The sequence below is a fragment of the Carcharodon carcharias genome, chromosome 31 (assembly GCF_017639515.1).
Source record: "Carcharodon carcharias isolate sCarCar2 chromosome 31, sCarCar2.pri, whole genome shotgun sequence".
Taxonomy (NCBI): domain Eukaryota; kingdom Metazoa; phylum Chordata; class Chondrichthyes; order Lamniformes; family Lamnidae; genus Carcharodon; species Carcharodon carcharias.
The window spans coordinates 4,634,069-4,649,921 of NC_054497.1; positions in this window are offsets into that span (position 1 = coordinate 4,634,069).

Sequence of the window (15,853 nt, forward strand, 5' to 3'; positions counted from 1 at the left end):
GAGACAGACTGTGCAGACAAGGCAGCAGATTATCCGAACTGGGCCAATCCACTTCCCTCCATGCCTTGGTTGTATCTTGTAGGTGAGTGCCACCTGGAGACAGAAGTAGAGATTCCCAATAAAGTACGTGAGAAAGGCCCCAATTAGGTGCTCGTGAATCTGGTTGATGGTCTATTGAGAAAATAAATGGAGAGGTTAGTTTCTCTGCTTGAATTTGTGTTTGTTATTGTCTCCTCTCCGCCTGCATTGAATTACTTGAAGTAACATTGTGTGACTAGCCAATAATTAGCTGTGTAGTCTCTTGGTAGTACCGAACTTGAGAATTGCTGAAAAAAGAGACATGCTATCAAAGCTTTTCACCTTGCACTCATCAGGACAGATGCAAGAATGCCAAATTTGAAAGGGAACAAAAATTAAACTCTATGAGAAAAAGGTGCTGATTGGTTGACAAGTTGACTCTGATTGGTTGAGGCATTGCTGTGGAGGATGCATTTTTGAATTGAACAAAAGCTTGAGGGACAATAGCTCCCTGGTGCATTCTCCATCAAATGGGGGTCATGACCCCGCTCTGGGTCGAGAACAATCACAAGCAGTGATTTTCCTTCGAATTGGCACATCAATGGCCAGAGGATGGGCTCACAATTCAACTAAAATGCTGGGCAGAATCTTGAAGTCTGAGGACCAATAGGAGGCCCTCCAGATCAAAAGAAGATAAAGACTGCAGTTCAGGTAAGAGAAAGAGAGGGTGCCTCAAGATGGTGATCGTGTCGATCTCTGTTAGTTGGCCTTAAATGGCCATTTACCCACCTTAATTGGCTACCTGCAGCTTGCAGGTAGGTAGCCCTTCTGTTGCCGATACCCTCGCCAGGAAAATGGTGACAATGGTGCTGGCAGCATGTAATTTGTACCTTCCCCTCCCTTGTTCCCCATATAGGAGCATAAAACCTGCCCAATGTGCAGGAGAGGAAGGGAAGATGGGGATCAAGTGAGTTTTCCTTTCATAGATTTTGCAACGACATTTTGGTTTTTGTTCAGTACGTGCTGAAAGAACAGGACTTACTTCAGGGTATTTTGCTGAAACGAAGACAGTAATTTGTTCACCATCACCTTCACAAACGCAATTAGGGATGGGCAATAAATGCCGGCTTTTCCGGTGTTTCCCACACTCATGCTCCGGACCTCATGAGTGTGGGACAGTCTTGATGGTTCATGGGCTTTTCTGGCCTGTCTGTTTTGGATGTGTGCAGTTATTATTCATGCTTGGTCACAGAAAATGGCGGCTGACATTGAAACCCTAACCCAGCAAGACTCGGGGCCCTTCAACCAAAACTACTCCCCTACTGCAATCTACCTCCCCACTTCTGATGCTGATCTGGAGTCTGATACAAAGACCTGAATTGTTCCCACGTCGGGCAGGCTCGGTGGAATGGGCAGGGACGGTCGCAGAGCTGACCAATCGGCTCCACACCGCCATTTTACCCGGGCAGGCCAATTCAAATATCTGAGTTTTCTATAGTAACTGCCTTTCTGGATATGGTCCATTTACTGTGGCAGTGTTTTAACTATGGCAATGTTTCTACTTATGTTGATCCGCATTCTTAATTATTTGACTGTTATTAGCATCTTAAATTTTTCATTAATGGTGTTAGTTTTTTTACATTAATACTTCCAATGAATTGTCAAGTTAATGTTTGAGAGTATATTTTATTGTCAGTTTTTAGGTAGAGATACTTTCAGAGTTTGCATTTGTGAATACTGAAGAAGTATTTGGATGTACACTTGCAATGTCTAAACACACAAGGCTATGTGCCTATTGCTGAAAAATGGGATTGGAATAGTTAGGTACTTCTTGGAGCAGCACAGACTTGATCGGCTGAAGGGCCTTTTTTTGTGCTGTGGACCTCTATGACTTAATGACTCTAAGATGGTCAAAGATCAATCAGCAGTTCCATCATGGTTGAATTATCAATCAATGGATGCCTTCCTTTGACATTCTGATTGGCTCCTGTGTTTCAGATCCTATCCTGTGCTGATTGAAACCCAATTGGACCTGGCAGCTGTTTGATTGGTTAACAAGAATGGCTGCCCATCATTGATGTTGTCACTTCCTGCTTAATAAAATGAAGCTGTGGCCCTGGAGTATAAAGTGATGTTTTAGGTATTGTTGGTGTTTTTCCTAAATTTGTGATTGGGTTTGTGTTTTGGTGAAAATTAAGCCTGCATTTACATAATGGAGTACCAGGTTTGTCAAAACTATCACCCAGATTGTGAAGTTGCTGTCAACAATCAGATTAACATGGAGCTCACTGCCTCTTATCTTTCCATGGTGAGTGTTGTCTCTGATGGTTTAAATACTGAAATAAGCCCTTTCTCCATTTCAACCCAACTTGATGAATTGTGTGTTTGGAGATGTGTTACTGTTCTAACTAATGTCAATTCAACCCCAAATTTGGCTGTTATATTATTGCCATAGTGATATGTTAGTGATGTCCAAAAGCAACTAGTATGCTGGGATGAGTCCTACCTTGGACTCCAGGTGTGTGATTTGATTCTTAGACATATCTGTTTAAAGTTTGTAACCTGTTCAGATGTAGTAAGGAGCAGGCATTGTTACTCCAAGGTATGGTTCCAATCCCCCTCTCTCAAGTCTAACCCATGACTGACTGGGATCAGGGGGTACATCATCTACACCATACATTAGCATATTCCATCTGTTGGCCATTTATACTATGTTAATTTTGGAATATTTATCCTCAGGATGTGACTGGTATTTATTGCCCATCCCCTTAACGGCCACAATTGCATGGCTTTGGTTATTTCAAAAGGGAGTTGAGTCATCAATATTAGTGTGGGAACAGAGAAGTTTGTAGGCCAGACTGGGTAAAGACAGCAGCTTTCATTGGTGAACTAGTTGTGTTTTAAATAATTTGACTGCTTCATGGTTACTTTTTCTGATACTGTATTACTAGTTTTCCTACTTACTTATTTAAAATGTTTAGACAGCCTGAGACTTGAACATGTTCTGAGTTACTGGTCCTATAACCTCACTGCTGAGCTAATGTCATCTTGTAGTTAAAGATGCTTTATGCAACTAACATTCCCTATAGGAAGAATATGGTAGCAATTTATTAAATTCTCACTGTCCTAATGAAGTCTAACAACTTTCTGGCAAGATTGACTTTTTAAATTCCCATTTTCATTACCTATAACATCAATTCCTATTTTTCAAGTGGTTAGTTGTTACTGTTTCAATAATTCAATAATGTTGAATTGAGTAGATGTTAATCCAATTCCATTAAGTGCAACCTGATTTACTAGGAGTGAAATGGGGAATTTTTATCAAAACTGCACTTCCTTTAAATATTCAACTAGTGCTGGGTGGTTTGTTCCCTACCTGGCTAATCTTCACAATTAGAAACTAGTTGGTTTTATAGACCGGTAAATATACCTGAAGAAGGGGCAGAATTTAATGTGACTTCACGTTGAATAGTCAGTATGGTTAGTAAGCTGGAAGAGGACTTCCTCTACTGTGAGGATTAGAATTGGAGTCAGTGGTGTTAATGGAATTTGAATTGTTCTTTCAGGTGACTTTCTTTGACCAGGATGATATCGCCCTCAACCATTTCTCCCAGTTCTTCAAACATCAGTCTGAGGAGAAGCCAGGAACATGTAGAGAAGCTGATTAAATTCCAGAGCCAGCGTGGAGGATACATCCTCTTCAAAGATGTTAAGGTTGGAATTGGGGCAATTGCCACTTTTAATGATGTGGCTTCAATTCATTAGATTGACAAAGAGAGGTGTTCCTTCACTTAGTTTCACTTGTCTGATCTCTCACTACTGGCTCAGTCTACAATAGAACAAATGGATATGATGAAAGCACCCTGCAATAACTGACCTGTCTTTCACCATTTCAGAAACCAGAGGGATGAGTGGGGCAACAGTCTACAGGCAATGCAAGTTGCCCTGGATCTGGAGAAGAATGTGAACCAGAGTCTGCTGGATCTACACCAACTCGCCACCACTGAGACTGACCCTCATGTAAGCTTCACTTCATCCTAATTCTGATCACTGGTAGACTTTGTACTGTTTTGTTGCCTTTGAAATGACCGACCAATTAGACCCAACATCATTGTCCTGAATGACTACATTCTAGAATATCCATGCTCACTGATCTGAAGTGAGCAACATTGCAAACTGCAATTGACTAAAATCTGGACAAAATAAGAACTTGCTTTTCAACTTAGCAGTGGCTCTATTGGTAGCATTCCCTTGAGTCAATGTTCTGGATCAGTGTCTCTGGTGTCTGTGTCAACACTGGTATTATCCCCAATCTGTTGACTGATATCTCAAACTGTCTGTCAGCTATCACAACTTGGTTGGGACATGCAATGCCAGTCTCTGTTATGTCACACCTTCCATGACCTGAAGATTTCCCATTAATGGAGCACTTTGTTTCATCAAAAGATGCTTTTCTTGAGCAGAACATGCAGCAAATAACTTCCTGCAAGCTGTCTCCTATGAGAAGCAGGAATGAGGAGAATTGGCTGCAGAGGACCTGGTCTTTACATTTTGACAGTGTTGCAATGTTTCTTTCTCTTCCAGCTGTGTGACTTCCTGGAGAGAGACTTTTTGGATGAGCAGGTCAAGACCATCAAGCAACTTGGCGACTACATCACCAACCTGAAGTGTCTGGGAGCTCCTGAAAATGGGATGGGAGAGTACTTGTTTGACAAGCTCTCACTAAAGGAGACCAGTTAACATGGCATCTAGTATCTGATTGCAGATTACTTTGCTTGTATGTGATGTTTCCAACTAGACCTGGTCAATTTGGCTTTCTCCAGGAAGAAAGAACTTGTAGCATTGAATTGTTGTGCCACGTGAATTGAAATAAAAATCTTTTCTTTGACAATTGCTTTAATTTCTACCTTGGAGCTAATGGTAGCTTGAAGTACTGCCTGGCTTACCTAGACTCAACAGTGATAGACCATGTGTCTTCCACTGGGCTCCCCTTCAGATTGGGAGGGTGGTGAACAATTGTCCATGTCTCCTTGATGGGCTCCTCCTGAGCTGACATCATCAACAAGAGTTCTCATTGGCTGGGATGCAGTCCTACAATGGAAATGTGAGGAAGGAGTGTGGGGTGTGACAAATCTTCATTTGAAGGCTACATGGAACATTGGTGTCCAAAGACCAGAGGGGAATCAATTCAATTAAAGCAAGCTTCCCCAACCTTCCCACCACCTTTTCCTCCAGCCAGCCTCAGACTCAAATGTATTCTTATTAGCACTGAGCTCTCTATGATCATGCAATTGTCTTTTAGATGAGTAGAGATTTTTTTTGGTGAAAGGAAGATTAAGATTCCATCTGTTCCAGTTCCGGTTTCCCAAAAAAAAAAATCCTCTATGCCATATTATCTACAACTTTAAGTTGTTTTCTATCTGGGAATTAGTCAATCCACATAGGCCCTCCCCTGGAGTTTAGACAAATGTGTGCAGCGAAGGACATGATGTTACTTCCTGAAGTAACAAAATGTGTACTTTTTTGTGATTCTAAGATAGCCAAAGTGAGAATTCAGGAACACATCCAATTCAGTTCTCACCACTACTGCTGTCACTTTCAAATCGAAGTTTGTGGTCTTCCACACAATTAGCCAACAGGACTAGAAGGCTTAGTGTATGCCATTTAGCCCCTTGACCTTGTCAACACTGAGATCGATAGATTTCTATGTATTGAAAACATTGAGCGATACGAGGATAATGCAGGTAAATATTGTCGATACAGAAGATGCATCATGATCTCATTGAATGGCGGAGCAGGATTGAAGAGCTGAATGGCCTCATCCTCCTAGTTATGTTCTTGTTCTGCCATTGAATTAATTCATATCGGTTCTGTATATTAACTTATTCCTATCCTGGTTCCACAAGGCTTGATATCCCTGCCTAACAAGACACTACCCATTTTAACTTTGAAGTGTCATTGATGTCAGCCTCAGTTTTTTTGAGTTGGGTGTTGGACCGCAGAGAGCACCAGATTTCCACTGCTCTATATGTGTAGAACTGTTTTCTGGACATCAACCCTGACTGTCCAAACTCTAAGGTTCTGCCCCTTGTTCAGGACTCGAGGAAATAGGGCAAAACTATCAAATCCTTTAATCATCTTAAACACGTCAAGATAAGATCACCCCTTAATCTTAACTTGAAGTACAATATATTTGAGAGCAAGAGGAACTGAAGCAAAAGCAGTATGGATTAGTGGTGGGGTAGTGGTCACAGAACTGACCATCCCCGATAATCACAATCTCACCGATTACTCATCTATTGTCAATGTGAAGCTTGTTTGTAATTAGAAATGTGGACCCAGTAAACATGGTGTGCAGTTCTGTTGGGTCTGAAGACCCAGAGACATTAATCCAAACCCTCACACTCAATGAAGTATAATATCTGATTATTCTGGAACTGGCAGTAAAAGTAAATCATGATTTTTGGCACCAAAAAGCTGTTTATCAACATGAAGTTCATCTCTATAGCACAAATCCTCCATTATTGCTGGGTTACAATGCATGTTGCCTGAGCCAGTGTCTATTGGATCTATACACCCAGACTGACCCTCATTTAAAATTTGTATCATCATGCTCTGCAAGGCTTTTAAAGCAAAGGATTGAGCACCTTTCCCATCGTTGAGTGCGTGTGGTTGGATTAGTGTCTGAGTCTTCAGACCCAACAGAGCTGCACACCATGTTTACTGGGTCCACATTTCTAATTACAAACAAGCTTCACATTGACAATAGATGAGTAATTGGTGTGATTGTGATCACTGGGGATGGTCAGTTCTGTGACCACTACCGCACACCCCCCACCACTAATCCATACTGCTTTTGCTCCAGTTCCTCTTGCTTCCAAATACATTGTACTCCCTCTAGTTAAGATTAAGGGGTGATCTTATATTGACGTGTTTAAGATGATTAAAGGATTTGACAGTTTTGCCCTATTTCCTTGAGTCCTGAACAAGGGGGCAGAACCTTAGAGCTTGGACAGTCAGGGTTGATGTCCAGAAAACAGTTCTACACATATAGGGCAGTGGAAATCCGGAGCGATCTCTGCTCCAACACCCATCTCAAAAAAAACTGTGTCTGACATCAATGACACTTCGAAGTTAAAATGGGTAGTGTCTTGTTAGGCAGGGATATTAAGCCTTGTGGAACCAGGATGGGCATAAGTTAAGATACAGAACAGATATGAATTAATTCAATGGCAGAACAAGAACATAAATAGGAGGAATAGGCCATTCAGCTCTTCAAGCCTACTCTACTATTCAATGAGATCATGGCTCATCTTCTACATCAACAATATTTTCCTGCATTATCCCCGTATCGCTCAATGTTTTTAATACATAGAAATCTATCGATCTCAGTCTTGACAAGGTTGAGGGGCTAAATAGCCTACACTGAACCTTCTAGTCCTGCTAGCTAATTGTGTGGCAGACCACAAACTTCGATTTGAAAGTGACAGCAGTAGTGGTGTGAACAGAATTGGATGTGTTCCTGAATTCTCACTTTGGCTATCTTAGAATCACAAAAAAGTACACATTTTGTTCCTTCAGGAAATAACATAATGTCCTTTGCTGTACGCGGTTGTCTAAACTCCAGTATTGGGTTGTTGGTGGCCTATTTAGATTGGCTAATATATAAAGAGTTCCTGACTACAGACTTTAATTTATATTACCACAAGTTTTGGCTGAATTTTTCTACTTCATTATCTAACGTTAACAGCCTGTACAATTATGTGAACAGCCTTTTTTAAAGTCAAAAGCAAAATATGGCGGATGTTGGAAATTTGAAGCAACGTAAATGCTAGAAATAGTCAGCAGATCAGGCACCATCTGTGGAGAGGGAAACAGAGTAAATAGACTGGATTTTACACTCCTCGTGGGGTGAGAAAGGCACAATGGAAACTGAGTGGTCCCAAGGAAAAAGGCACTGTGTGGTAAAAATTACTGCAATGCAAAAGATTTTAGAATCTATAAGGATAGTTGCTGAACAGAAAAGGGGATGGTTAGCTCTGTGAGTAGCTGAGTTAAGATCTTGTGGAACTGTTTTAAAGCACTGTTTACTGTGTAAAGCCGTTCTTGTGTTTAAATGTAATTATGTTTCTTTCCCCTTATTCTTTTAAAATCTATAATTACTATAAAATCATCATAAGTAGTCAGGGACATCATTTCCTGATTTCAGAACCTCTCCTCATACAGTACAAATTGCCAAAACCATTTTGGCAGTTGTTTCAAGATTCCCTCTGGGATTTGGGTAGCTTGGCACTGACCATCAGCTGTCCCATTCGACATAAGTTGGATCATATCTACTGTACTGTGTACAGCGTTGGTCTCCTTATTTAAGGAAGGATGTAAATGCATTGGAAGCAGTTCAGAGAAGGCTTATGAGATTAATACCTGGATTGGGCAGGTTGCCTTATGAGGATAGTTTGGGCAGACTAGGCTTGTACCCACTGGAGTTTAGAAGAGTAAGAGTCGACTTGATTGAAACATGTAAGGTCCTGAGGGATCTTGACAGGGTCGATGTGGAGAGAATGTTTCCTCTTGTGGGAGAAACTAGTCCTAAGGGCCACTGTTTAAAACTAAGGGGTTGCCCATTTAGAACAGAGATGAGAATTTTTTTCTCTCAGAGGGTTATGATCTTTGGGACTCTCTTCCTCAAAAGGCAGTGGAAGCAGAATTGAAATATTTTTAAAGCAGAGGTAGATATATTTTTGATAAGCAAGGGGGAGAAAGGTTATCGAGGGTAGGCGGGAATTATGGTTTATTCATACATGGGCTATGGTTATGGCTTTGCCAGCATTTATTACCCATCCCTAATTGCCCTTGAGAAGGTGGTGGGTGAGCTGCCTTCTCGAACCACTGCAGTCCATGTGGTGTACGTACACCCACAGTGCTGTTAGGGAGAGAATTCCAGGACTTCGACCCAATGAAGGAACGGCGATATATTTCCAAATCAAGAGTTGAGGTTAAAATCAGATCTGCCGTGATCTTATTGAATGGTGGAGCAGGCTCGAGGGGCCGAGTGGCCTATTGCTGCTCCTAATTTGCATGTCCGTATGTAACGTGGCAGAGAGAATAGGAGGTCGGTCACGGGTAGAATTATAAAGACCCCCCTGCTCTCTGAATCAGTCTTTATTTTTCTACTGAGGATCAAAAAGGTTTTGAAAAATGAGTTAAAGAGACATGAGGATTGTGCCACCTTCACCAGCAGAATCTGCTGCCACAGTCTGCCACGGTACCACCCTTTCCCTCCCCCCAGTCTTACCTCGTCATCGCTGCTGTAAAACATTCTCAATCTTTTTTATGTCCCATGCATGAAAAATACAGCAGGCCACGAAAAATTGCAGACATTTGGGTTGTCCATGAGCTGAATGACTTGCTAGTTAAACATTTCAAAATGGCGGGGATTGGGGCTGCCGATTTTGGCATTTGCCCCCTGTAATTTGGGAGATTGGCGTGATGACGTCATATTGCTGATCCAATGCCGTATTTGACGCTTGTGGGCTGGATGGGGTGGGGGTGGGGCTTGGGCAGCACGCCTGACTTGCCCACGTAAAATCTAGTTCCATGTTTCTTGTCTGGGACCTGGGATCAGAATGGAGGTCAGTGTCCTTTCCGAAAGAGTTCCTCCTGGTTCTGTAGTCAGCACAACTGCAACTCACTTTGGGTTTCCATTGGGGGTAAATACACAAAGTACTAAGGGTTCAGTATCTGAATTAACATATTGTTCAACACCTCTGAGCTGAGTTGGGTGCTCCATTCACGCAAGTTTCCGCTCTAGGGCTGCAACTTCCGAGCTCCAGGGCACCTTCCCACGGGCAATTACTTTGCACTGGGAACCATCTGCATATTGCAATGTAAATCGCAAACTTCAGATGGTTCCAACTGTGTTACATCAACAGTTACCCATAAAAAGCTCGAAGAATTAAAATCACTTCCAGCTTCTGGATAATTATTGTACAGACTCACACCAACTCTCCCCAACGGGATACCCCTCATACCCAAACCCCAGGAGACTCCTCCCACCCCTTAACTACTACCCCCACCCCCGATAGGACTCCTCATCCACACGATTCCCCCCTCCATGGGACCTCCTCCCTCCCCCTGGGACTCCCACAACCCCATCCACCTTGGGACTCACCCACCCACCCCACCCCCACCAAGGCCTGATCCAACCCAACCCAGCCACCACACCCCCCAAATCCTACCCACTTACCTTAGTACATTTTCCTTGTCAAAGACCTTAAAACTTGGCTGGACCTTTAACCTTACCTGGTTTACAGCAGCTGGTGCCATAAAAAAGGGGGCGTGGTATACTTACCTTGACCTCTACAGCCCTTGACACTAGGCCTGGGGACGCGCTGTACTGCCCAGATCTCGCCTGGCCTGAGTCGGAAGGTCGGGCGAGATAGGATCAGTTGGATTTTCAGGCTCAATCCGACTCAGCTGCCACTCCATCGGAGTTATGGCCCTTAATTTTAAAAAAAAGAACAATTTGAATAATGCTATTATTGCAGATTACATCAATCAGATGTCCTGTGGGTACTGACAATGATGCTGTGCCATAGTGAAGGGTGGGCTTGCCAACTCTCCAGGATTACCCCGAGGGTTTCCAAGAATTAAATGTTAATCGCTTGGATATTGCTGTTGGCAAATCTGGGAGATAAATCATGGTCAAAACAAAATCATTTTATTTGAATGCTTTCATTTAGTTACACAAATGATTAGAGATCTGGGGTAGATCCTTGGGAGAGTCTATTTGCTTTCCACTTGGCGTGGGAAATGGGGCACCTCAAGGATGGCTAGATCAGGTGATCAATGGCGGGAATGTGGGGGCAAGAGTTGGAGGTGAAAGGTCATGTGATGAGTTCTCTTGCAATATGTCGTGAAGTTTGACAACTTGTAGCAATTGTGGTTTTATTTAGTGTGAAATGTACCTTTAAGAATATACTTGTTAAGGAAGATCACGCGATCTGCAGTAACCAATAGGAGAGTGTGTTGTTAACTCAAATGAACTGGACAAAAGGAATCATTGAACTTTGACATTAAGAAGGATGTGAGGTAACAAGCAGAAGACCGATGAACCCAGCTCAGTGAGGATATAACATTAATGAAGCTTTCCGGCAATGTCGCACTCTCTCTCTCATCAAATTCTCACGCTGTGGGCTCAATAACCCTTCCGTCTGGTATCCTGTGCTGTTGTCTACCTCTACACAAGATGACATACGTTGCAGTGCTGAGGTGGCATCTTTCAGATGAGATGCTAACTCGCGAGTCCCCGTTTGCCTTCACAGGCGGACATAAAAGATATCACAGCACTGCTTCAAAGAAGGGCAGGGGGAGTTCTCCACAGTGACCTGCTCAATATTGATCCCTTAATCAACATCACATCTACAGCTTTCCTGGTCATTATCACATTGTTAGTGGGAGCTTCCTGTGGACAAATTGATTGTCATTTGTCCATCATCCATATGTTCGCTAACCCACAATGGCACCTCTTTCAATTTGAAACTCCTCATGCTTGATTTTAACAGCCTCGCCTCTCCCACTCTCCATCATCTCCTCCAGCTCTACAACCCTCCCAGATCTCTGCACTCCCGCAAGTCCAGCATTTTGCTCACTCCCGATTGTTATCTTTCCGACATTGGCGGCCATGCATCGAATGGCCAAGTCCCTAAACTCTGCAATTCCCTCTCTTAACCTCTCTTCCTGTCTTGCCCTCCTCCTTTAGACTCAGGTTAAAGCCTACTCCATTGTCTAAACTTTTGGTAAGTTGCCCCAATATCTCCTTAGGTGGCTCGGTATCAAATTTTATTTGATAATCTCTCCTGTGAAGCGCCTTGGACTGCTCCACTAAGTTCCAGGTGGTAGATAAATTTAGGTTGTTGTTGCTGTATTTCAGTGAGTGCAAGTACTTCAATGACTGTAAAACACTTTGGCACATCCTGAGATTATAAAAAGATGTCATAGAAATGCCTTTGTATCTGTATTGCTGTTAATCCAGTACCCTGAAATGGTCAGGCACAGTCAGTTCGCCATAACAATTCCATGAGTTGATTCGTAGAAACAGGAGGAGGCCATTCAGCCCATCCAGCTTGTTCCTGGCTTCAAAGGATCATGGTGACATCTATCTTAATGCCATACAGAGATTACTGGATTTAGCGAACACAGATTAATCAAGCTGGGTAAAAACAAGCAGAAGGATATTGATCATAATGGTGATTTCCTTTTTCCCCTAATTCTGAGGGCCCTCAAGTGACTGGGATCGACCGATGCTTTGCACTCATTTTTACACTACAACAATCTGCATTCCTGTAGCACCTTTAATGCAATAAAACATCCCACGCCACATCTCGGGCGTGTGATGAATCATCCCAGAGTCTTCCCAGCCCACACAGCAGCAAAAGAGACCAGTCAAACTCTATAAAATTTTATTTTTCTCTTAAAAAAGAATTGGCGTTTCAGATCGATATGGCTTCTGCTATAACTCCAATGTGGTGGTTGAGTTTTGGATTCTGGTCTTTTCCAGCATGACGTGGAAGTATTGACCGTTAATGTGCCAAAAATCCACGGCAAAGAGTCCAAAGAGGAGGAGGAGAACCATTCCAGCAATCCATTCACATATCGCCGCTGCCGTTCTTCTCTTCCAATTGTGCAGCAACACCACTGGTGGAATGGTCAAGGAAACAGGTTCAAAGATGGTGCTTTAGTTCCAGAATACCACGTATGAGATGAAGGACTTTCTCTCCTGATCTGCTATATTGAGTCTCCTAACTTGTCATGAAGTGACTATTCCCCAGATGCTGGCTCACCTCCAGTATCTATCCCAGCTGGCTGACATTCCATAGTCAGCAAGAATTCAGGTGGATTTTACCCCGCCCCACCAAACCCCAGATTCTCCATCTAGTCCCAGGGCCCAGAGGACAATCAAAATGTCAGTACCTGCTGCACCACCGAAAAGCAGGAATAGAGCCTGAGGCCTTCTGGTCTCCGAGGCCTATCAACACTAAAGCTCCCGGGGGAGCTCAGAGTGCCAATTTGATCAGGTCCCTGAGAAGAAATGTCTCTCTGGCTCACTGAACCTCTTCAGAAAATGGGATCTTCACAAAATCACAGCACAGCACAGAAGGAGGCCTTTCTGCCAATCATGAGCCTTCATGCTGGCTCTCCGAATGAGCAATGCAAATAGTGCCATTCCTCGTAGCACTGCACATACTCTTTTTACAGATAATAATCCAATTCCCTCTTGAATGTCTTGATGGAACCTGCCTCCACCACACTCTCAGGCAGCGCATTCCAGATCCTAACCACTCGCTGTGTGAAAAAGTTTCTCCTCACATCTCCATTGCATCTTTCACCAATAAACTTAAATCTGTGCCCTCTCATTCTCAATCCTTCCACCAGTGGCAACAGTTTCTCCCCATCTACTGTACAAACTCCTCATGATTTTGAACACCTCTATCAAATCTCCTCTCAGCCTTCTCTTCTCCAAGGAAAACAGCCCCAGCTTCTCCAAGCTATCAATGAAACTGAAGTTCCTCCCTGGAACCATTCTTTTCATCATCCCTTCTTATCCTGGGTCAGATTTGAATGAACATGTTGCAGTCACACAGTCTTTGTGCACGTTGATAATGTTAACCAATATATTGCCTTCTGGCTAAAGGATACACAGGATGAGACAGACTGTGCAGACAAGGCAGCAGATTATCCGAACTGGGCCAATCCACTTCCCTCCATGCCTTGGTTGTATCTTGTAGGTGAGTGCCACCTGGAGACAGAAGTAGAGATTCCCAATAAAGAATGTGAGAAAGGCCCCAATTAGGTGCATGTGAATCTGGTTGACGGTCTATTGAGAAAATAAATGGAGGGGTCAGTTTCTCTGCTTGAATTTGTGTTTCTAATTGTCTCCTCTCCGCCTGCATTGAATTACTTGAAGTTACATTGTGTGACTAGCCAATAATTGGCTGTGTAGTCTCTTGGTAGTACCGAACTTGAGTATTGCTGAAAAAAGAGACATGTTATCAAAGCTTTTCACTTGCATTCATCTGGACAGATGCAAGAATGCCAAATTTCAAAGGGAACAAAAATTAAATTCCATGAGAAAAAAGTGCTAATTGGTTGACAAGTTGAATCTGATTGGTTGAGGCATTGCCGTGCAGGATGCATTTTTGAATTGAACAAAAGCTTGAGGGACAATATCTCCCTGGTGCATTCTCTATGGCAATGCCTTGACCAACCAGAACCGACATACCAACCAAACACCACCCTTTTCTCATGCAGTATAACTCGTTGCTCCTTTTGAAATTTGGCATTCTTGCAGCTGTCCTGATGAGTTCAAGATGAAAAGCTTAGCAGCATGTCTCTTTTCTTTCACAATTAATAACATAGAAGCACCCAGTTATACTAAACAAAAGACCACCTGTCACTTTCTGGATTCAACTGGATTAGTCCCAGGATAGAAAATGATGGAAAACAAGAAACTGGACCCAAGATAAAAGTCTAAGGAAAGGGGAAGGGCACGTATGAGCCCATCAGGGGTGGTAGCATAAGGGTTATGTTATGGAGCTAGTTGTCCAGGGGAGTACAGACATAAATGGCATTACTGGTTTGCCAGCAACATCTCGACGCTGGGCCATTAGCACAAGGCGGGATCTGCAATGGAAGGGCTACTGGAATTTTCCCGTCATCCTGCAGCCCCCTACCCCGCAGCCCCCCCCACGCCCCCACGCGCCCCCCACCCCCCCACCACCCCCCCCACCCTCCCCCCATGGTGCGGGAACCAGACCAGCTGCCTGCAGGTGGACTCCAAGATTGTGGCCCAGCAGCTGTGGCTATTTTTTTAATGTAAAACTTTTAAAAGTTGCAGAGAGGGCTTCTCAAGATGGAGGCATCCTCTCTCTCTCTCTCTCTCGCTCTCTCTCTCTCACCTAAAGCAGCAAGCGGCAGCTCCTTCTGAGCTGCAGGGCCTCCTGCTGGATCATTAGCCAAGGGGCAGGGTTTTCCTTTGGAATCCTGATCTCAGGGTCAAATGGGGGTCATGACCCCGCTCTGATTCGGGAACAATCACAAGCTGTGATTTTCCTCCGAATTGACCCATCAGTGGCCAGAGGATGGGCTCACAATCCAACTAAAATGCTGGGCAGGCTCTTAAAGTCGGAGGACCAATAGGAGGCCCTCCAGATCAAAAGAAGATAAAGGCTGCAGTTCAGGTAAGAGAAAGAGAGGGTGCCTCAAGATGGTGATCGTGTCGATCTCTGTTAGTTGGCCTTAAATGGCCATTTATCTACCTTAATTGGCTACCTGCAGCTTGCAGGTAGGTAGCTCTTCTGTTGCCAATACCCTCGCCAGGAAAATGGTGCCAATGGTGCTGGCAGCATGTAATTTGTACCTTCCCCTCCCTTGTCCCCCATATAGGAGCATAAAACCTGCCCTATGTGCAGGAGAGGATGGGAAGATGGGGGTCAAGTGAGTTTTCCTTTCATAGGTTTTGCAACAGCATTTTTGGTTTTTATTAAGTTCGTGCTGAAAGAACAGGACTTACTTCAGGGTATTTTGCTGAAACGAAGACAGTAATTTGTTCACCATCACCTTCACAAACGCAATTAGGGATGGGCAATAAATGCCGGCTTTTCCGGTGTTTCCCACACTCATGCTCCGGACATCATGAGTGTGGGACAGTCTTGATGGTTCATGGGCTTTTCTGGCCTGTCTGTTTTGGATGTGTGCAGTTATTATTCATGCTTGGTCACAGAAAATGGCGGCTGACATTGAAACCCTAACCCAGCAAGACTCGGGGCCCTTCAAC